Genomic DNA, 23148 nt, shown 5'->3' with positions numbered 1-23148 from the left:
TCTAGAAAATTATAAGGCAGAAGGGGCCATGAGAAGGTCATGGTGAGAAAGAATTAGGAAAACCTCAAGACATTCTACAAGTATGTGAAGAGCAAGAGGATAAGACATGAGAGAATAGGACAAATCAAGTGTATATGGAACTGGAGGAGGTAGCAGGGGTATTTAATGAATACTCTGCTTCAGAATTCACTTGGAAAAGTACCTTGGCAATTGTAGAGATGACTTTTAGTGGACTGAAAAGCTTGAGCATATAGGCAGTAAGAAAAAGGATGTGCTGGAGCTTTTGGAAAGAATCAAGTTGGATAAATCACTGGGACCAAATGAGATGAACCCCAGGCTACTGTGGGAGGCGAGGTTGGAGATAGCTGAGCCTCTGGCAATGATCTTTGCATCATCAATGAGGATGGGAGAGGTTCTGGAAGATTGGAGGATAGCAGATGTTGTTACCTTATTCAAGAAATGGAGTAGAGATCGCCCAGGAAATTATAGACTAGTGAGTTTTACTTCAGTGTTTGGTATGTTGATGGAGAAGTTCCTGAGAGACAGAATTTATAAACATTTGGAGAGGCATAATATGATTCGGAAGAGCCAACATGGCTTTGTCAAAGGCAGGTTGTGCCTTATGAGCCTGATTGAATTTTTTGAGGATGTGGCTAAACACATTGATGAAGTTAGAGCAGTAGATGTAGTGTATATGGATTTCAGCAAGGCATTTAATAAGGTTCACCATGCAAGGCTTATAGAGAAAGTAAGGAGGCATGGGATCCAAAGGGACCTTGCTTTGTGGATCCAGAGCTGGCTTGCCCACAGAAGGCAAAGCATAGTTGTAGACGAGTCATATTCTGCAAGGAGGTCAGTGACCAGTGGTCTGCCTCAGTGATCTGTTCTGGGACCCTTTCTCTTCGTGATTATTATAAATGACCTGGATGAGGAAGTGGAGAGATGTGTTAGTAAATTTGCAAATGACACAAAAGTTGGGGGTGTTGTGGGTAGTGTGGAGGGCCGTCAGAGGTTACAGCAGGGTATTAATAAGATGCAAAAATGGGCTGAGAAGTTGCAGATGGAGTTCAACCCAGGTAAGTGTGAGGTGGTTCATTTTTGTATGTCAAATATGGTGGCAGAATATAGTATTAATGATAAGACTCTTGGCAGTGTGGAGGATCAGAGGGATCTTGGGGCCTCAGTCCATAGGACACTCAAAACTGCTACGCAGGTCAACTCTGTGGTTAAGAAGGCATATTAACCTTCATTAACAGTGGTATTGAGTTTAAGAACTGGGAGTCAATGTTACAGCTATATCAGACCCTGTTCAGACTCCACTTGGAGTACTGTATTCAGTTCTGGTCGCCTCACTACAGGAAGGATGTGGAAACCATAGAAAGGATGCAGAGGAGATTTACAAGGATGTTGCCTGGATTGGGGAGCATGCCTTATGAGAATAAGTTGAGTGAACTTGTCCTTTTCTCCTTGGTGAGGCGAAAGATGAGAGGTGACCTGATAGAATGTATAAGGTGATGAGCAGCATTGATCATGTGGATAGTCAGAAGCTTTCTCTCAGGGCTGAAATGGCTAACACAAGAGGGCACAGTTTTAAGGCGCTGGGAAGTAGATACAGAGGAGATGACAGGGGTAAGTTTTTTACCCAGAGAATGCTGAGTGCGTGTAATGGGCTTCCAGTGGTGGTGGTGGAGACGGATACAATAGGGTACACAGTGAGTGGTGAGTGCGTGTAATGGGCTGCTGGCAACGGTGGAGGAGGCAGATACAATGGGGTCATTTAAGAGACTCCTGGATACGTACATTGAGGTCCTTGTTTATATCCTTCCTGTGGATAGCTGACAAAACTGCACACAATACTCCAAATTAGGCCTCAGCAGTTTTAGCATAATATCCCATCTCTTGTAAATACATTGATTAATGAAGGCTAATGTGTCAGAAACTTTCTTTATAACCCTCTCCACCTGCGTCGCCACTCTCAATAAATCATGGACCTGTATTCCCAGATCCTTTTTTCCTTCCACTCTCCCCAGTGCCCTACCGTTCACCATGTAAGACCAACCCTGTGTGGCCCCACTGAACTGCAAAACCTCGCACTTGTCCACATTAAATTTCATCTTCCACTTTTCAGCCCATTTTCCAGCTGATGCAGATCTCACTTTAAGCCCTGTTAGCCTTTCTCACTGAATTGAATTGAATTGAATTGACTTTATTACTTACATTCTTCATATACATGAGGAGTAAAAATATTTATGTCATGTCTCCGTCTAAATGTGCAATGTGCAATTTATAGTAATTTATAATAAATATAATGTACAACAGGATAGTCAATATAACATAGAAATATAGTTGCATCAGCATGAATTAAGCAGTCTGATGGCCTGGTGGAAGAAGCTGTCCCGGAGTTTGTTGGTCCTGGCTTTTATGCTGCGGTACCGCTTCCTGGATGGTAGCAGCTGGAACAGTTTGTGGTTGGGGTGACTCATGTCCCCAATGATCCTTCAGGCCCTTTGTACACACCTGTCTTTGTAAATGTCCTGAATAGTGGGAAGTTCACATCTACAGATGCACTGGGCTGTCCGCACCACTCTCTGCAGAGTCCTGCGATTGAGGGAAGTATACCCTCCCATACCAGGCAGTGATGCAGCCAGTCAGGATGCTCTCAATTTTGCCCCTGTAGACACTGTTGTGCCTTTTTGACCACACAGCCGGTGTGTACAGACCACGTGAGATCCCCAGTGATGTTTGTGCTGAGGAATTTAAAGCTGTTCACCCTCTCAACCCCAGATCCATTAGATGTCAACAGGGGTGAGCCTGTCTCCATTCTCCCTGTAGTGCATAACCAGCTCCTTTGTTTTTGCAACATTGAGGGAGAGGTTGTTTTCTTGGCACCACTGTGTCAGGGTGATGACTTCTCTGTAGGCTGCCTTATTACTATTTGAGATTAGGCCAATCAATGCAGTTTTGTCAGCAAATTTGATTAGCAGATTGGAGCTGTGGGTGGTGACGCAGTCATGGGTGTACAGAGAATAAAGGAGGGGGCTTAATACACAGCCCTGAGAGGCACCTGTGTTGAGGGTCAGAGGGGCAGAGGTGAGGGAGCCCACTCTTACCACCTGCCGGCAATCTGACAGTAAGTCCAGGATCCAGCTGCACAAGGCAGGGTGAAGGCTATGTCCACTATAGTCACAATCTTGGTGTCACACTGAAATGTGCCGATCCAGTTGACCACACCACTCCTACCCATGTCTGCATCAGTTGTTCTGACCTGTAGATTCAATTGCGTCGCTGCACAGAATTGGGAGAGCAATAGTTGTGTATTTGTCTGGTAGTCCAGCTGAAATGGCAGGTTGGAAAAGAGTAAACAGTCGATGTTTTGGCCGAGACCCTTCATGAGTCCTGGTAAAGGATCTCAGCCCGAAACGTTGACTACATTCTTTTCCATAGATGCTGCCTTGCTTGCTGAGTTCCTCCAGCATTTTTTGTGTGTTGCTTTTGTAACCTCCTGGGTCGCCTCAGGCTCACTCAGCTCATTCTCATCTAGGGGGAGCAGCCTTTGGCCCCAACTGGGTAATCAGCTTGTGTGGATGCTGTGTGATGTCCCTGCCTCACCCAAAAACAGATAGTACACCATAGGCGATTAAATGAGTACAATTTATAAAGGTTACTATAACTAAGTGATTAATAATGATACAGTATATATGAAGAAAAAATAAAGAAAAGGCGCCAAACTTAACAAAGTCCAAACCACTTCATGCACGCCGCCTAGGTGCAAGCGTTATACACTAACCAAGAAGCAAAACTGAAAATGAAAAAGGCTGCCAGAGAAGCAGAAAATCAGTTGGAAAAGGCAAGGATAGATGCAGAGTTAGAAGTCCTTACGCCACAACGAGAAGCTGATGCAGCCGTGGTGGAAGCAGAAGTGTTGGAAAACACTGAAGAAATGTACGTTCTAGATGAAGCAGTAAAATTAACATCAAATTGAAATGCACCGGTGAATATGTCCAATCTCAAATGGACCTGCAGATTCATTCTCCCTTTCCGTACTTACCTGTTGGCGTCCCATCTCATGAGAAGTCACAGAGAAGCTTCATTGCATTGCGACTCTGTCTTCATTGGCTCCAGTTTAACTTGGTGTTTAGTCAGAGTTTCAACCTGGGGAAGACAACTCACAATTGCAACTTTGCAATAAACTCAAGAATGAAAGGGCTGACTACAAATACTTCCTGACACCAAACTTTCCAGATCCGGTGAGAGCAGAGGCAAAGGCTGAAGTCAGAACATCAAATCCCATCATGGACGCTCAGTCATATGCCCCCCAACATATTCCCCCAGCTAGCACGTCACATTCAGCAGAATTCTTGACACAGTATTTAGCACGACGAGATCTCATCACTTCAAGACTGTACCAGTTTGACGATAAGCCTGAAAATTACCGTGCATGGTACTCCACATTCACCAGCGCAGCCGGTGGAGTCCAGCTCACAGCAACCCAAGAGCTGGACCTTATGACTAAATGGCTGGGAAAGGAATTAAGTGAACAGGTGAAATGCATGCGCTCAGTGTCCGTCAATGACCCCAAGCTAGCTTTACTCAAAGCATGGGAAAGACTTCGGGAGTGCTATGCAGCCCATGAAATTATTGAAAGGGCACTATTTCAATGGCTGGACAATTTTCCTAGAGTGTCAGCCAAGGACAATACTAAAGTAAGAGAAGTCGGAGTCATGGAGAAGTCATGGAGATTGAAGGTGCTAAAGAAGACGGCTATTAAACTGACCTGTCATATCTAGATTCTTCACACGGAATTGGACCAATTGTGGACAACTTATCATTTGGGCTGCAGGAAATGTGGGTGTCTGTTGGCTCAGAAATCAAGGAAGAGAACGGTGGTTGATTCCCTCCCTTTAAGTATTTTAGTAGGTTTATGTGCAAAGAAGCAAAACGACCCTAGCTTCATGAATCAAGGTACCACCATAACTCACACCAAGCCAGTCAAATCCACTTTGAACAATTTTAACATCAATAAACCCATCTCAGTGCATAAAACTGAAGTCTCCACAACCAACAATGACCCTAGCAAGAATTGTCTATTGCACAACAAACCCCACACCATCAAAAAATGCAGAATGTTTAGAAAAAACCCCTTTGACGAAAGAAAGTTTCTTCTCAAGGAAAAAAAGAATATGTTTTAAGTGCTGTTGCTCTACCTCTCACCTAGCTGTACATTCCCCGTAAAGCACTCGGAATTCAACAGCACTAAGCGTGAAGGGGCCATGCATCCCGGCCCGTCACCTCAAACTGCCAAGGCTCCTTCACCTTCACAAGAGGACGGCGGGGAGGGAGAGGATCACCCCGATACAACAATTGTCAGCTCGAGCTGGTCAGAAGTTTGTGGTCCAGGTCAGTCAAGCCGTTCTTGCTCAAAGATCTGCCTCACTAAAGTATTCCCTAAGGGAGCCAAAGACAAGGCCAGCAGAGCCTATGTAATTCTGAATGACCAGAGCAACCGCTCACTAGTCAGACCAGAGTTCTTTGAGTTGTTCAGTGTAGAGAGTAATCAATTCCCATACTACCTCAGAACTTGCTTTGGCATCGCAGAAACGTATGGCAGGAAGGCAGAAGACTTCCAGCTTGAGTTGCTGGATGGTAAAGTTGTCATCTGTGTCCCTCCACTCTTGGAGTTCAACAAGATCTTGAATAACCGATCCGAGATTCCGACGCCAAGTGCACCAGCCGCATCTTCAGCACATTGCCAAGCACATCCCAGAGCTGGATCCAGAAGCAGATATACTCCTGCTACTCGGAAGAGACGTTCTTTGGGTACACAAAGTCAGGCAGCAGGTCAGTGGACCACACGACACCCCCTTCGCCCAGCGTCTGGATCTGGGCTGAGTGGTGATAGGGGAGGTGTGCCTTGGCAACGTTCACAAACTGACAGTTAACACGCTCAAGACTAATGTGCTAGAAAGTGGCTGCCATTCAATTTTTCAGCCCTGCACAAACTTCATGTGTATCAAAGAAGCACAACAAAGGCACAAGCATAGTCAAGTAACTGAAGAGACACTGAGACAGTCTTCGCTCAAACTGAGCACGATAATAAACTTGCTCCATCGGTGGAAGACGCCATCTTATTAAAAGTAATAGACACAAAGGTTTTTAGAGATAAAGCAAACAGCCGGGTCACCTCACTACCATTTAGAGAACCACACCGGCGTTTGCCAAACAACAAAGGGCAGGCAGTCATGGAGGTCTGCCCACACAATGACTGTGCTCCAGCGGTCAAGGAACTAGATCTAGATGGAGAAACCATACCCACACAAAGGAGCTTGGGCCTCCTTTGGGAGATCACGACCAACACATTCACATTCTCCATGCCAACCATGAACAAACCATTCACCTGCCCTGGAGTTCTCTTCACTGTCAACAGTGTTTTCGATCCCCTGGGTCTACTAGTGCTGGTTACAATCCAGGGAAGAACACTCCTCAGAGAACTTACCTCTGAGCTCTCCGACTGGGACACTCCGCTACCAGAAGACAAGCTAAGCAGCTGGGAAGGTTGGAGAAATTCACTTCAAGACCTAAGACAGCTTCATGTCCCACATGGTGTTCCCTGCTCTCAGAAACCAGCCAAAGCAATAGAAACCTGGATTGGTCATGACAAGGTAGAACCAGCACAATACTTTGAGAACCTGGTGTCCGTTTTAAAGGAAATTGGTGAAATTGTCCATATTTACCCGATTGGGAAAGAAGATATTCGGACACACTGACTGGCAGTGTCGTTGCACTGTGATGATGACGCAAAATCAATTGCGCCAGCAGAGTACTGCTGCATGCTAGCATGGAAGTGACCCATATGTTGTAGGTGGCCCCATCCCACAACAGATGAGGAAGTGCAACATGGAGACAATAGACTGGGAACAATGCACATCACTGCCAAGAAATCAGCTTCAACACATGCTTGTATCCATCCCAAGTGAAGATGCCATTTATTCATTGGGTGGGAAAACCCTTCAGGATACACCCTCCAGTGCTGTCATTATTATGTGGTCTGTGATAATGTGTGGGTTGAAAATAATCAGCCGGAGGCTGCAGTGTCTTGTGCTGCTGGTGTTAACCTTAATGGAACTATCTATCTAATGGGTGGGGAATACAATGACCTGGACTCCTTCACCAAACCATCTTGTCTCATTCAGTGTTTTTGACACGCGTTCCAGGACGTGCTGGTTAAAGTCATTTTTTCATTTTTAAAATCTTTTTATTAATACATAATCTTCCACACTTATAGAATAATACAAAATTTCAACAAATTAATATGTATACAATTAATAGAGCTGAAGAAAAAACTAATCATAATATACAAAAGTGAAAAAATATATATAGAGAGAAAAAAGGAAAAAAGAACCCCGTCTAACTGAGAAAAAAAACGCATTAACTACAAAAAAAACCCCATTAGGAATCAACCCCCGGAAGCAATACGTTTAACCATCATCTAGATATATAGGAAAAAAAATACACCAACCGCCAGTTCACATTTTTTTTAAAAAGATAATAAAATTGGAAGAAAACCATATAGAATAATTCAAATTACATGGTAATATTTAGCAAAAAAAACGCCAGCTTCTCTCAAAATCAAATCAAGGTTCAAAAGTTCTATTTCTAATTTTTTCCAAGCTGAGACATAACATTACTTGAGAAAACCATTCAATTAATGTAGGGGAAGAGATATCTTTCCATTTTAATAAAATAGCCCTTCTTGCCAACAATGTAACAAATGCAATTACATGTTGATCTGAAGATGAAATGCCCTGAATATGATGCGGAACTATTCCAAATAGAACAGTCAATCTATTAGGTTGTAAATTAATTTTCGAAGCTTTAGAGATGGTAGAAAATAAATATTTCCAAAACAGTTTTAATGAAGAAAATGACCAGAACATATGTGACAAAGCAGCTACTTCAGTTTTACATCTATCACAATAATTATCTACACCAGGAAATATTTTAGATAGTCTCTCCTTTGTTAAATAATAACAATGGACAATTTTAAATTGAATTAGACAGTGATTGGCACATATAGAAGAAGAATTTACATTTTTCAAAATTCAAACCGAATCCTCATTCACAAAGGTCATATTGAGTTCTTTCTCCCAATCTTGTTTAATCTTTAGTGATAGGTTCTCTTTTTGTAACAAGAGTAAATTATAAATTCTACTAATGGAATCTTTCGCTAAGGGATTCAATTTCAAAATGTTATCCAACAAATCAGATTCTTGTAAGTATGGAAACTTAGGTAAATATTTTTGTAAAAAATGTCTAACCAGAAAATATTGCAAAAAATGCGTATGAGCAAGAGCATATTTATTAATTAACTCTTCAAAGTCATCAGTCGACCATTATAAAATAAATCTGTAAAAAAACCGATCCCTTTATTTTTTTTCATAGGAGAAAAATAGGGACGGTTATTGAAGGTTTAAGTAAAAAGTTTTGATTTAAAAAACTAGACAACTTAAATTGTTTAAAATTTTAAAAAATTACAAAACTGAATCCAAATCTGTAAAGATTGTTTAATAACTGGGTAAAAATTTAAACTAGAAATTTTAGAGAGCTGTAAAGGTAATGGAGCTGCTAATATTGAAGTTAAATGAGATTGTTTAACAGCTTTTAATTCCAAATCAACCCAAAGTGGTTTTTGGCTCTTGTCGAGCCAGTATAACCAAAAACATAATTGTCTAATATTTACAGCCCAATAATGCAGTCTTAAATTAGGAAGTGTAAGTCCACCATCTTTTTTGGGTTTTTGTAAATGGTATTTGTTAATTCTTGGTCTCTTATTGTTCCAAATAAAAGAAGAAATAAGAGAGTCAATTTGATCAAAATTTTTTTTGTTAAAAACATAGGTATATTTTGAAAAATATAGGTAAAATCATCATTTTCACAGCATGAATATGACCTATTAAAGAAAGAGTAAGTGGATTCCATCTAGAAAATAGCAATTTCATGGAGTCTACTGAAGAAACTATATTGGCTTTATAAAGATCTTTATATTTTTTAGTAATTATAATATCTAAATATCTAAATGTATTAACAATTCTAAAAGGAATATCATTATATGTACTAACAGGAGCATTTAATGGAAACAATTCACTTTTATTCAAATTAAGTTTATATCCTGAAAATTTTCCAAAATCTTTAAGTGTTTCCAAAAGATTAGGAATTGATTACTCAAGATACGAAATAAAAATCAAAACATCATCTGCATAAATGAAACTTAAGTATGGTTCCATTTATAGAAATACCATGCATGTTTTCAACCTCTCGTAATGTTATAGCTAAAGGCCCCAATACAAGATTAAATAATAAAGGGATTAATGGACATCCCTATCTAGTACCATGAGAACATGAAAAGAAAGAAGACCTACAATTGTTAGTAATGACCCTGGCAATAGGGTTTATAGATCATTTGAATCCATCTATGAAAATTATTACCAAAACCAAATTTTTCCAATACCTTGAACAAGTATGGCCACTCAACTCTATCGAATGTCTTTTCTGCATTAAGAGAGATAACACATTGAGGTTGCTTAGATAATGGTGAATAAATAATGTTCATCAATCTCTGAACATTAGAGAAAGAATAACGGCCTTTAATAAAGCCCGTCTGGTCCATAGAGATAGCCATTATTTTCGAAAGAATTTTTGCATCCACATTTAATACTGAAATAGGTCCATATGATAAACATTCAACAGGGTCTTTATCTTTTTTAAGAATTAAGGAAATAGATGCTTCAATAAAAGAAGAAGGTAAATCACCCTTCTCAAAAGATTCATGAAACATTTCCAAAAGATACAGAGAAAGTAATCTTTCAAATTTTTTGAAAAATCCCGCTGAATAACCATCAGGTCTGGGAGCTTTACCTGATTGCATTGATAAAATAGCTTTCTGAATTTCATGCTCGGTAATTGGAGCATCAAGCATCTGTTGATCTTCAACAGAAATTTGTGGAAATTCAATCTTATGTAAAAAAAGTTTCCATTTTGGAGGAATCTGCAGGAAATTGAGATCTATAAAGATTAGAATAAAAATCCTGAAAATTATTATTAATATCCTCATATTTACTTACTATATCTCCATTGTTTTATGAATCTTTAAAATTTGTCTTTTAGCTCTAACTGCTCTTTGTTGGGAAGCTAAGAGCTTATTATTTTTATCCGCAGAGATATAAAATTGACTTGTCTATTTAAGCAAATATCCTTCAATGGGATGTGTTAGTGATAAGTTATACTGTGATTGTAGTTCTAATCTTCTTTTAAATGAAACAGCATTTGGAGAGATTGCATTAATGTTAACCAATTCTTTAATTTGTTTAGAAATTTTATCTAATTCCATTCTTGTTTGTTTCTTCAATTTAGCTATATATGATATAATTTGACCACGTAAATAAGCTTTCAATGAATCCCAAATTACTAACTTGGAGCTGTTTCCTATATTGTTAAAGAGAAAAAACTCTTTTATCTCAGTTTCAATAAGCTCAACAAATTCTGCACATTGTAATAAATGTTCTGGAAAACGCCAAAATGGTCTGGCAGAAAATTTAAAGGAGCATGATCAGAAATAGCAATTACATCACACTCACATTTCTGAACATTACATAAAAGTCGAGGGTCGACTATAAAATAGTCAATTCTCGAATATTTATTATGAACATGTGAGAAAAAGGAATATTCTCTATCATTAGGATGCATATGCCTCCAGACCTCAATTAAACCATAATCAATTAAAAAGGAATTAATAAATGATGCAGAATGGTTAGGAGGTTGATGTTTGGATGATGACTTGAACGATTTTGAACGATTTCTTCTCTTCTCTTCGGTATTCACTAAAGAGAAGGATATTGCATTGTGTAAAGTGTGGGAAACAAGTAAAGAGGTTATAGAACCTATGACAATTAAAGAGGTGGAAGTACTGGCACTTTTAAGAAATTTAAAAGTAGATAAATCTCCAGGTCCTGACAGGATATTCCCCAGGACCTTGAGGGAAGTTTGTGTAGAGATAGCAGGAGCTCTGACGGAGATCTTTAAGATGTCATTAGAAACGGGGATTGTGCCGGAGGATTGGCGTATTGCTCATGTGGTTCCATTGTTTAAAAAGGGTTCTAGAAGGAAGCCTAGCAATTATAGACCTGTCAGTTTGACATCAGTGGTGGGTAAATTAATGGAAAGTATTCTTAGAGATAGTATTTATAATTATCTGGATAGACAGGATCTGATTAGGAGTAGCCAGCATGGATTTGTGCGTGGAAGGTCATGTTTGACAAACTTTATTGAATTTTTTGAAGAAGTTACGAGGAATGTTGACGAGGGTAAGGTAGTGGATATAGTCTATATGGACTTCAGCAAGGCCTTTGACAAAGTTCCACATGGAAGGTTAGTTAAGAAGGTTCAGTCGTAAGGTATTAATGCTGGAGTAATAAAATGGATTCAACAGTGGCTAGATGGGAGATGCCAGAGAGTAGTGGTGGATAATTGTTTATCGGGATGGAGGCCGGTGACTAGCGGGGTGCCTCAGGGATCTGTTTTGGGCCCAATGTTGTTTGTAATATATATAAATGATCTGGATGATGGGCTGGTAAATTGGATTAGTAAGTATGCTGATGATACTAAGTTAGGAGGTGTTGTGGATAATGAGGTGGGTTTTCAAAGCTTGCAGGGAGATTTATGCCGGTTCGAAGAATGGGCTGAACGTTGGCAGATGGAGTTTAATGCTGAGAAGTGTGAGGTTCTACATTTTGGCAGGAATAATCCAAATAGAACATACAGAGTAAATGGTAGGGCATTGAGGAATGCAGAGGAACAGAGAGATCTAGGAATAACTGTGCATAGTTCCCTGAAAGTGGAGTCTCATGTAGATAGGGTGGTGAAGAAGGCTTTTGGAATGCTGGCCTTTATAAATCAAAGCATTGAGTACAGAAGTTGGGATGTAATGTTAAAATTGTACAAGGCATTGGTAAGGCCAAATTTGGAATATTGTGTACAGTTCTGGTCACTGAACTATAGGAAATATATCAATAAATTAGAGAGAGTGCAGAGACGATTTACTAGGATGTTACCTGGGTTTCAGCACTTAAGTTACAGAGAAAGGTTGAACAAGTTAGGTCTCTTTTCATTGGAGCGTAGAAAGTTGAGGGGGGATTTGATCGAGGTATTTAAAATTTTGAGAGAGATAGATAGAGTTGACGTGAATAGGCTGTTTCTATTGAAAGTAGGGGAGATTCAAATGAGAGGACATGATTTGAGAGTTAGGGGGTATTTCTTTACTCAGAGAGTGATAGCTGTGTGGAATGAGCTTCCTGTAGAAGTAGTAGAGGCCAGTTCAGTTGCGTCATTTAAGGTAAAATTGGATAGGTATATGGACAGGAAAGGAGTGGAGGGTTATGGGCTGAGTGCGGGTAGGTGTGACTAGGTGAGATTAAGAGTTCGGCACAGACTTGGAGGGCCGAGATGGCCTGTTTCCGTGCTGTGATTGTTATATGGTTATATGGTTATCCATTAAAGGATTTAAGCGTATTAAAATCACCACCCATTAATAACCTATATTCATTTAAATCAGGTAATAGAGCAAAAACGGCTTTAAAAATGAGGGATCATCAAAATTTGGTGCATAAATATTAAACAAAACCATTTTCTTATTACAAATAATTCCTTTAACAATTAAAAATTTACCATTAATATCAGCTATAATATCCTCCTGACTAAAAGGAATATTAGAATTGATAAAAATGGAGACACCTATAGTTTTACTCTAGGAATTTGCGTGAAATACAGAGCCCTTCCAAAATTTAAAAAATCGATTTTTATCTCATAACCTGATATGCGTCGCTTGAGCAAAAATTATATCAGGCTGGAATCGATTTATAACCTTAAATGTTTTCTTATGCTTAATAGGATGATTCCAACCACGAACATTCCAAGTTAAAACATTTAAATGTTTAGATGTCATCATGAAACTTTGTATCTAAAAAAAATAGTTTGACGCATGTCAGGATACAGTAATCGAAAATGACGGAGATGAACAACAATAAAAATAATTAGCGTATGCTACGGGATTCCATAATTGGGATTTAAAAAAAGAAAAAAACACCCAACCGACAAAGCCCAGAAACAAGTCGATGTCAATCGACACAAGCCCCAAGAGAAGTTAAAGTCGTATCTCCTCCCCTTTGCAGGACATACATATGCTGGCTATTCACAAGGGCCTGATTTCTATAGTAGCTGAGAGAGATTCTCTGGTATGTTACAATCCACTGCTTGACTGCTTCACCAGACTGCGCTTCCCAGCGGTTTGGAGTCCTGTTCCCTCCTGTGGAAGATTGCCAGCTGCAACGGGCATATTTATGTTTTCACAGATAAGTGTAAAAAAGGGTGTTGCCAGAACATTAGAACTGAACCCAGCCACATCTGCAGTATCAGTGATAAGTGGAATTGAGATATTGCTGACAAATTGGCAATTTGTTTTGACAGAGACATTTATGAATTTAAAGCTCCAGTTTAAAAATTAAAAAGTAAGTTTTTTTTACAAAATTATATATATTTCACCAAATACAAACCTGAACCAGAGAAGATCTGCAGGTGCTGGAAATCCAAGCAACACACACAAAATGCTGGAGGAGCTCAGTAGGCCAGGCAGCATCCGTGGAAAAAAAGTACTGCTGGCATTTCGGGCCAAAGCCCTTCAGCAGGACTGGAGAGAAAAAGTTGAGGAGTAGATTTTAAAAAGTTGGGCGGGGGGGGGGGGGGGGTGAGAGAGAATCACCAGGTGATAGGTAAAACCTGGAGGGAAAAGACAAAGTAAAGGAATGGGAAGTTGATTTGTGAGATGAGGTGAGAAAGGGAAAAGGGGATGGGAAATGAAGAAGGGAGGAGGGTTTGGGGGCATTACCAGATGTTTGAGAAATCGATGTTCACGCCATCAGGTTGGAGGCTACCCAGACTGTTGTTCCTAAATGTGGCCTCATCACAACACTAGAGGAGGTCATGGAAAGACATATCAGAATGGGAGTTTGAAATGAAATTGGTTGCCACTGGGAGATCCCGCTTATTCTGTCAGACAGAGTTTAGATGCTCTGCGATGTTGTCTCCCAATCTACGTTGGGTCTCACCAATATACAGGAGGCCACACTGGGAACACCAGACATGGTCATTGCCCCAGCAGACTCACAGATGAAGTATCACTTGACCTGGAAGGTCTGTTTAGGGCCTTGGATGGTAGTGAGGGAGGTGGCATAGGGGCAGGTGTAGCACTTGTTCCGCTTGCAAGAATAAGTGCCAGGAGGGAGATCAGTGGGGAGAAACAAATGGACAGGGGAGTTGTGTAGGGAGGAATTCATGTGGAAAGCAGAAAATGGGGGCGGGGGGAGAGAAAGATGTGTTTGCTGGTGGGATCCTGCTGGAGGTGGCGAAAGTTATGGAGACAGAGTCTGGTGGGTGGTAGGTGAGGACAAGAGGAACCGTATCCCCAGTAGAGCAGACATACATGAAATGGAGGAGATACGGTTGAGGGTATCATTGATGTTAGAGGGAGGGAAGCCCCTTTCTTGGCTCTAGAATGCAAAGCTTCATCCTGATGCGGCAGAGAAGGAGGAGTTGTGAAAGGAGGATGGCGTTTTTACAAGTAGTAGGGTGGGAAGAGGAGTAGTCCAGGTAGCTGTCAGAGCCCTTGGGTTTGTAATGGACATCGGTATATAAGCTGTCTCTGGAGATAGAGACAGTGAGATCAAGAAAGGGAAGGGAAGGTGTCGGAAATGGACCAGCTGAATTTGAGGGCAGGGTGGAAGTTGGAAGCAAAGTAGATGAAGTCAAGTTCAGCACGGGTGCAGGAAGCAGCACCAATGCAGTTGTCAATGTAGCGTAGGAAATGTGTGGGATGGTCACCAGTGCAGGCTTGGACCATAGATTGTTCCACGTAGCCGACAAACATCCAAGTGCCCATGGCTACCCCTTTTTGTTTGAAGGAAGTGGGAGGGGCCAAAAGTGCAATTATTGAGAGCGAGAACATTCTGTCAGGCAGAGGAGAGTGGTGGGTGGAGAGGAACTGGTTAGATCTGGTGTCCAGAAAAAAACGGAGAGCTTTGAAGCCTTCCTGGTAGTGGATGGAGGTGTATAGGGACTGGACATCTAAAGTGAAAATGAGATGATGGTGGCCAGGGAACTTGAAATCCTTGAAAAGATCAAGAACATGTGAGGTGTAAAGTAAACGGCAGCAGCGGCCTTTCAGATCTGGTGCTACTTTAGTTTCGTTTTTTAAGTTAATTATAAGGCACAATTAGGGTTTAGGGCAATGGATAACAGAGCGACTATCTCCCATCGCCAGATACTGTTACAATACAGATATGACCCAAAAACAAACCTTCATGAAAATCTGCTGGTTAGATTGCGCGAACTCAGCTTGCTGAGGGAAACAGGCCTGCAGTCCTCGGAATCGCCTGATGCCGGTGACTGGAGATGGGGCCGTAGTATGCGGTGTGCGAGGAAGCAGAAGTGAGGCAAGCGGCTGGAGTCCATGCCAGGAAAAAAATAAGCCCCAGCCAGCCCGCTCTCCTGTCCATTCTGCTCTCCTGTCCATTCTGCCCTCCAATGGACATTAAATTGGTCTACATCAGTGGCATCGAAATACTCGGCGGGAGTACAGATCTGGCCGGAATCCCAGACGCTGCCATTTAGCTGTTTACTTACGTAACAGAACTTCCCCCAAGCCATTGGACCACCAGCCTACTGCCCTCTACTGTGCATATTGTCTTGTTTATTATTTATTGTAATGCCTGCACTGTCCTGTGTACTTTATGCAGTCTCGGGTAGGTCTGTAGTCTAGTGTAGTTTTTGCGTTGGTTTACAGACAGACAGACATACTTTATTGATCCAGAGAGAAATTGGGTTTCATTACAGCCGCACCAACCAAGAATAGTGAAGAAATATAGCAATATAAAACCATAAATAATTAAATAATAATAAGTTAATCATGCCAACTGGAAGTAAAGTTCAGGACCAGCCTATTGGCTCAGGGTGTCTGACACTCCGAGGGAGGAGTTGTAAAGTTTGATGGCCACAGGCAGGAATGACTTCCTATGACGCTCAGTGTTACATCTCGGTGGAATGAGTCTCTGGCTGAATGTACTCCTGTGCCTAACCAGTACATTATGGAGTGGATGGGAGACATTGTCCAAGATGGCATGCAACTTGGACAGCATCCTCTTTTCAGACACCACCGTCAGAGAGTCCAGTTCCACCCCCACAACCTCACTGGCTTTACAAATGAGTTTGTTGATTCTGTTGGTGTCTGCTACCCTCAGCCTGCTGCCCCAGCACACAACAGCAAATATGATAGCACTGGCCACCACAGACTCATAGAACATCCTCAGCATCAACCGGCAGATGTTAAAGGACCTCAGTCTCCTCAGGAAATAGAGACGGCTCTGACCCTTCTTGTAGACAGCCTCAGTGTTCTTTGACCAGTCCAGTTTATTGTCCATTCGTATCCCCAGGTATTTGTAATCCTCCACCATGTCCACACTGACCCCTTGGATGGAAACAGGGGTCACCGGTGCCTTAGCCCTCCTCAGGTCCACCACCAGCTCCTTAGTCTTTTTCACATTAAGCTGCAGATGATTCTGCTCACACCATGTAACAACGTTTCCCACCGTAGCCCTGTACTCAGCCTCATCTCCCTTGCTGATGCATCCAACTATGGCAAAGTCATCAGAAAACTTCTGAAGATGGCAAGACTCTGTGTTGTAGTTGAAGTCCGAGGTGTAAATGGTGAAGAGAAAGGGAGACAGGACAGTCTCCTAGTACATTACGTATTTCAGTGTAGCTTTTCCATTGTTCATATAGCACCATGGTCCTGAAAAACATTGTCTCGTGTTTACTGTGTACTGTACCAGCAGTTATGGTCGAAATGACAATAAAAAGTGACTTGACTTGACTTGTGTCATGGATGTGGGTAGGAAGGGATTGAACTGGGCGGGATAAAACAGTCAAGGTAAGCCAATATGAGTTCAGTGGGGCAGGAACAAGCTGAAACAATGAGTCTACCTGGACAAGCAGGTTTGTGGATTTTGGGCAGGAGGCATAAGTGGGAGGTGTGGGTTGTGGGAACTATAGGGGTGGAGGCAGTGGATGGGAGATCCCCAGAGGCAATAAGGTTGGTGATGGTGTGGGAAACAATGTCCTGGTGATCCTTAGTGCAGTCCTGTTCTAGGGGTAAGTAAGAGGAGGATTCTGAGAGCTGGTGCTGGGCCTCAGCAAGGTAGAAGTCAGTATGCCAGACTACTACGGCACCTCCCTTATCTGCAGGTTTGATGGTGAGGTTAGGACTAGTGCAGAGAGTAGAGAGCCGAGCATCCAGCAGGAGTGAGGTTGGAACAGGAGAGAGGAATGTTAAACTCTACAGGTTAATGTCCCATCATCAGTTGGCAATGAAAAAGTGCAGGGCAGGCAGAAAATCAGGGTGGGGTGTCCATGAGATTTGATTTTCTTGTGGGCATACTCAGTAAATCCAAGAACTGCATCAGAATAAATGAAAGACCACATCCAACAGGACAGACAAAAAACAACAACAATATGCAAAGGACAGCAAACTGAGCAAATACGAAAGACTTGATAAACTCTCCATCTCACATCTTAGCAGGTTGTCACAGTTTTAGATGAAATACCAAATCTTTGCAAACTTCGAAGGAAGTAGAGACTCTGCCGTGCTTCTTCATAATTGCTTTTACGTGTGGGGCCCAGGACAGATCCTCTCAAATGAAAGCACGGAGAAATTTGAGGTTGCTGACCATCTCCAGCTTTGATTCCCCCAATGAGGACTGGCTCACGGACCTCCTGTTTCCTCCTCCTGAAGTCAATAATCATCTCTTGTTGACGTTGAACGAGAGATTGTTATTGTGACATAATTTGGTCAGTTTTTCAATCTCTGTCCTATATACGGATTTATCACCACCTTTAATTCGGCCAATGATGTTCTCGACAAACATGGCATTGGAGCTGTACTTAGCCTCACAGTCAGAAGAGTGAAATGATAGAGCGGGGAGTCGGGGTTAAGCACACAGCCTCGTGGTGCACTTGTGCTGTCAGGTCCTGCTCTTCCTAATTAGGTGCACAGAGACAGACAGCACCAACAGAGGCTCTTCAGCCCAATATGTCCCCCCAAACCAAGCTGTTACCGTGAACGTGTCCCATTTGCCGACATTTGCCTTCATCCCTCTAAACCTTACCTAACTTACCGATGTTGTAATTTGTTGTCTTTGAAATGTTTTAATGAGACCCACCTCCACCATTTCCTCTGGCAGCTCGTTCCACAAACTGACCACACGTTCCCCTCACATAAACTCATGTTTAGACTCAGAGACACTTAGAAAAGGACTTTAACCATCCACCTTATCTGTGCATTTGTGATTTTATAAACCCCCATAAGCTCAGGCCTCAGCCTCCTTCGCTCCAGGGAAAACGGTCCAGACTCATCCAGACTCTCCTCATCACTCATGGAGTAGTTCTGATAACATCAGACTGAAATGTCTCTGCACCATTTCCAGTTTAATTTCATCCTTGCTGCCGCCAAACACACTCCCAGTGTGTTTTCACCAATCTCTTGTACAATTGTACCATGTCTTGACAACTCTTGCTCTTAATACCCTGACTGGTGAAGACAAAGGTATCAAGTGCTTTCTTCACCACTTTGCCGACCTACATCTTCACTCTGGCAACCCTGTACTTGATTCCATCAGTATCTCCGTTCCTCAACACTCCTCAGGGCCCTGCCATTCACTGGATTAACTTCCCACACTTGTCTGAGTTGAATTCCTTCTGCCGTTCCTTGTCCACTTTCCCAGTTGATCTAAACGTAGATCTACATTCTGTTGTTAACATCTTCACTGTCCACCACACCTCCAATGCTGGTGTCATCTGCCAGTTTACTGATCAGCTCACCCATGTTCTCATCCAAATCATTAGTTCTCTGTACATCAGAACAGAAAAGAAATTGGATTATGTAATTGATTATTTGATAATTAGATGAATATGATTTCAGCAAGACTTCTAATTGAATCCACTTGCACTAAGCTTCAAGTCTGTTCTCATATATGGATCCCTTTTGGATAAACCCACTGACATTAAAGTTAACAGCCTGGTTGCAACCTGATTTCCTTGATCAAGTTTTAATCTTCACTAAAGTTAATTCAATGAGGAACTCAGACTGTTTATATAAAACACACCACCTCACCATTATTTCAAATGGATGCTGCCGCAATAGTTTGAGCTCTGGAACAAGCCGTGCACATAGAACACGAAACCTCACTCTGGGTGGACTACGCAATCCTTAATGAGGTGACTGATGTCCTGGTTTCCCATCCGAGTGACATGGATTTTGTTCTAAATTAATACACAATGGAATCTATCCTTTGACTCTACCTGTCCATAGCAACCAAGGTGACCATTTGCCTGTCTCTGTCTAAACTTTTCCTCCCCATGTTCTTGTCTAAATGTCTTTTGAACATTATAGTGGTACCTGTCTCTACCACCTCCACTTGCCGCTTTTTCCATCTTCTCTGTGGAAAATGTTTCCCTTCAGATCTTCTTAAATACTTTCCACTCTCACTGCATCCATAAACTTACTGACCAGGCCACCAGGCTCTCAGGTAAATTCATGCCCTTCACTCTAACAGTAATATGCTGACCCTGAACTCCCAATTGCCAGATGTGCCTTGACCTGTGAACAGCCTCCACCAATCAACCATCACATTCCTGTCTGATCCATCAACATCAGCCTTGCTCCAATTTAGGACAAGTCCACAAGTATTTCCATGACTATATGTAACAGAATGATGTTCACCGGTCCCTAAGTGCCCCCCCCCCCCACTGACAGGTCAGCCACTTGCCCAGACTCATTTCCTGAGAAGGGGTGAAATGTGAACCCATTCTCTAGTCGGGCATCTTTACTTGTGAGACCATTCCAGATCACTCTTCACAAATCCTTCCCTGTCAAATCCCTCGGCACCATGTCTGTCCCAGTCAATGTTAGGGAAGCTGAAGTCTCTGACTATTACAGAGTTATCTGCATTCTCCCTACACAGGGGCTCTTCTGATTCTCACTGACATTTGAGATCCTATAGTACAATCCCAGCAAAGTGACCATCTCCATATTTCTAACTCCTACCAATAAACTCTCACCGGCTGTTCCCCACAAGGATCTCTCTAAGTGTTGTGGTGATGTTCTCCCTAATCAACATCACAATTCCCCCTCCTCTCTCACCCCCACTTCTGTCACGTCCTTTGCATCTGTAGCACAGTGAGGTGGTTTTGATCTTATTCAATGGGAGAACAGGTATGAGGGGCTGAACAGTCTCCTCTTGCTGCTATTTCTGATGTTCAGAGCAGTGAACAGACTGACTGAGGGGGCATAGAAGGGGTTGGGGAATAAACAGAGGTGTAGAACTGGAGGGTGGTCCCCAGTAAACAGACATCTGGCAAGTGAGCGGCTTTAAAACTGAGTAGGAAGGGTTCCGTATCAGCCTGTCCTTGTCAGAGTGAAGGGCAAGACTGGAGGGATGAGGGAACCCTGGCTGACGAGGGTCATTGAGGCTCTGGTCAGGATGGAGTCGTGTGTCAGGTGAAAGTATCTGGGACCAGGTTAATCGGGTAGAAGGGATGTAGAACACTGAAGAGGGAAGATCTGAAGGGCAAAAAAGGGACACGAAATAGCTTTCAATTCCAACAAGATTCTGAGAGTCTGTGGAAAACAAAAGGGTAACTGGTGAGGGAATATGCCCCTTGAAGGATCAGTGTGGTCATCTATGTGTGGAGACACAGCAGATGGGTGAGGTCTGAAATGAATACTTCTCATCTGTATTGACTGTGGAGAAGGTGACGGAAGCTGGGGAATTCCGGGAGGAGAATACGAATGTCCTGAAACATACCGACATTACAAAGGAGGCTGGCCAGATTAAACACAGAAAGCTGAATAAATCCCAGGGTCTGACATGGTGGGAATCTGGGGAAGAAATTGCTAGGCCTCTAGCTGTGAATTTTTGAATACTGTACACAGGACAACACAGCACAGGAACAGGCCCCACAATGTCTTTGCTGACCATGATGTGATCACTTTTGCCTGTAAATACTCCATATCCTCCATTCCCTGTCTGTTCATTTCTTGTTAATTTCCTATTACAAAATCACAATCATATCTGCTTCCTCCATGCTTTATCCCAGCCGCACATTCCAGGAAAATACCACACATTGTGTCGAAAAACATGCCTTGAACATCTGTTTCAACTTTGACCCTCTTACTTGAAAGCTTTACCCTTCACGTAGTGTCCTCGGGGAGATTACACTGACTGACACTGTCTCATAATTAGCAGAATAAGAGGTGTTCTCACTGGCACAGACACAGTCTCACTGGGTATTGACAGGGTAGAGGCAGGAATGATGTTTCCCCTGGATGGAGTATGGAACCAGGGGTCACAGACTCACAATCAGAGGTCTCCTCAGCAGGACTAAGTGAAGAAAAGTTTCCTCTCCCAGTGTGAAACATAAATTAAATTTCCCAGAAGGAAATTGGCAATCTCCTTCAAACCTTCTCCTCTCGCCTTATATTTACTGCCTTATATTTACTGCGTGACATTCCCACGCTGAGGATAAAGAGACATCAACTGTCTATCATGTCTGTGTCAGTTGTTGAATGTTTCCCTGACAGCTGCTGACGTACCGTGTTCCCAGACTTCTGTACCTTGTGATCCCCTCAGTCTGTGACGCTCCCTTCCTGATAATGAGACAGAGAGTGAGGACCAGAGTAACTCCTGCTGGACAGTCGGGAGCAGTGGGTGTGCACTTGGCATCTGTTGCGACTGGGTGAAAAGCGGTGAGAGAGAGCGAATAACTGGAGCAATACCCCCACCTGCTGGCCGCACAGGGAAATGCACCTTCTCCTGCAGTCTCGCAGTGAGTGATTAAGGATTTTACCATTACATTAACAGCAAAAGTATAACTAGGGAAATAAAAAGGTCCCCTTAAGGATAAATGCCAGTGTGTGGAGACATGGGAGATTGGTGAGGTTTGATTACATATCTGTGTTTAAGTTTAAGGTGGGTGTGGAAACACGGGAATTTGTTGAATTTTCCAACATCTACATTTCGTCCTATCTGATGAGCGGCTACTTTGTTAAACAGTAGCATATCATTGTTAATGTCCTGAATTCAGGACTTTGCCATTCCGGTTGATGGATGTCGGGAAGTTCAGTTCATGGCAGCGCTGCTTTCTATCTGAGGCTGGGGGATGGTGAGCAGCCTGAAGATCTGTTGAGTTTCTCGGCGCAGGATCTCCATCTGCCATTGGAAACCGGTACCGCAGAGGAACAAAATGTTGCAACCAACTCTCACCTGAAGCAAAGTTCAAAGTAAATTTATTGTCCACGTTTATAGCAAAATAAACAAGTGCAATACTCTATATTCTCAGTATTCTGTTAACAGACGAAGTGATTCGATAATGAGCACGACTAAATGTGCAATTTACTCACCCAACTTCTGCACCCAATCAGAGTGAAATCAGTACCAACCCATCTCTCTCCTGTCCCTTTCCCTCTGAATTCTGGATTGTGTTCCTGTCGTCGCTGCTGAAGGTAACTAACATCAGAATCTGTTCATCCTCTGTGCTCCAGTTACTCTTCCTCTCAGAAAACAGTTCTGGCTGACTAACATAATGTCATTTCTTCATTGAGGGTGGCGGATAAACTGAATCAAAAACAAATTAAATAAATTACTGAAATTCCTGAACGAGAGGATTACAATCACTCATGATGAGATTATGAAAGAGATGGTAATTCTTTGAAAACTTGTATTTCCTTGAGAGTTTTCTGCTTTCCAATTTCCAGTGTCATCTTATTGTAAGTTTGACTAGTTCATTGTAAATTTTGATACAATGGTTGTGGGTGTTGTGGAGGGTTGTCAGAGGTTACAGCAGGCTATCAATAGGATGCAGAACTGGGCTGAGAGGTGACAGGTGGACTTCAACTCAGATAACTGTGAAGTGGTTCATTTTGGTAGGTCCAATTTTAAGACGGAATTTAATATAAATGGTAAGGCTCTAGGCACTCTGAGAGATCTTGGGGCC

At 42.2% G+C, this 23148-nt stretch overlaps 1 pseudogene; it reads left to right on the top strand.

Annotated features, from left to right (window-relative positions):
• Positions 1-6239: 6239 nt before the first annotated feature.
• On the top strand, positions 6240-13553 carry LOC132394854 (kelch repeat and BTB domain-containing protein 4-like; annotated as a pseudogene).
• The last annotated feature ends 9595 nt before the right edge of the window (positions 13554-23148 follow it).

Source organism: Hypanus sabinus, chromosome 5 (genome assembly GCF_030144855.1).
Source record: "Hypanus sabinus isolate sHypSab1 chromosome 5, sHypSab1.hap1, whole genome shotgun sequence".
NCBI classification, from domain to species: Eukaryota; Metazoa; Chordata; class Chondrichthyes; order Myliobatiformes; family Dasyatidae; genus Hypanus; species Hypanus sabinus.
This window is presented reverse-complemented; position numbering and strand designations above follow the sequence as displayed.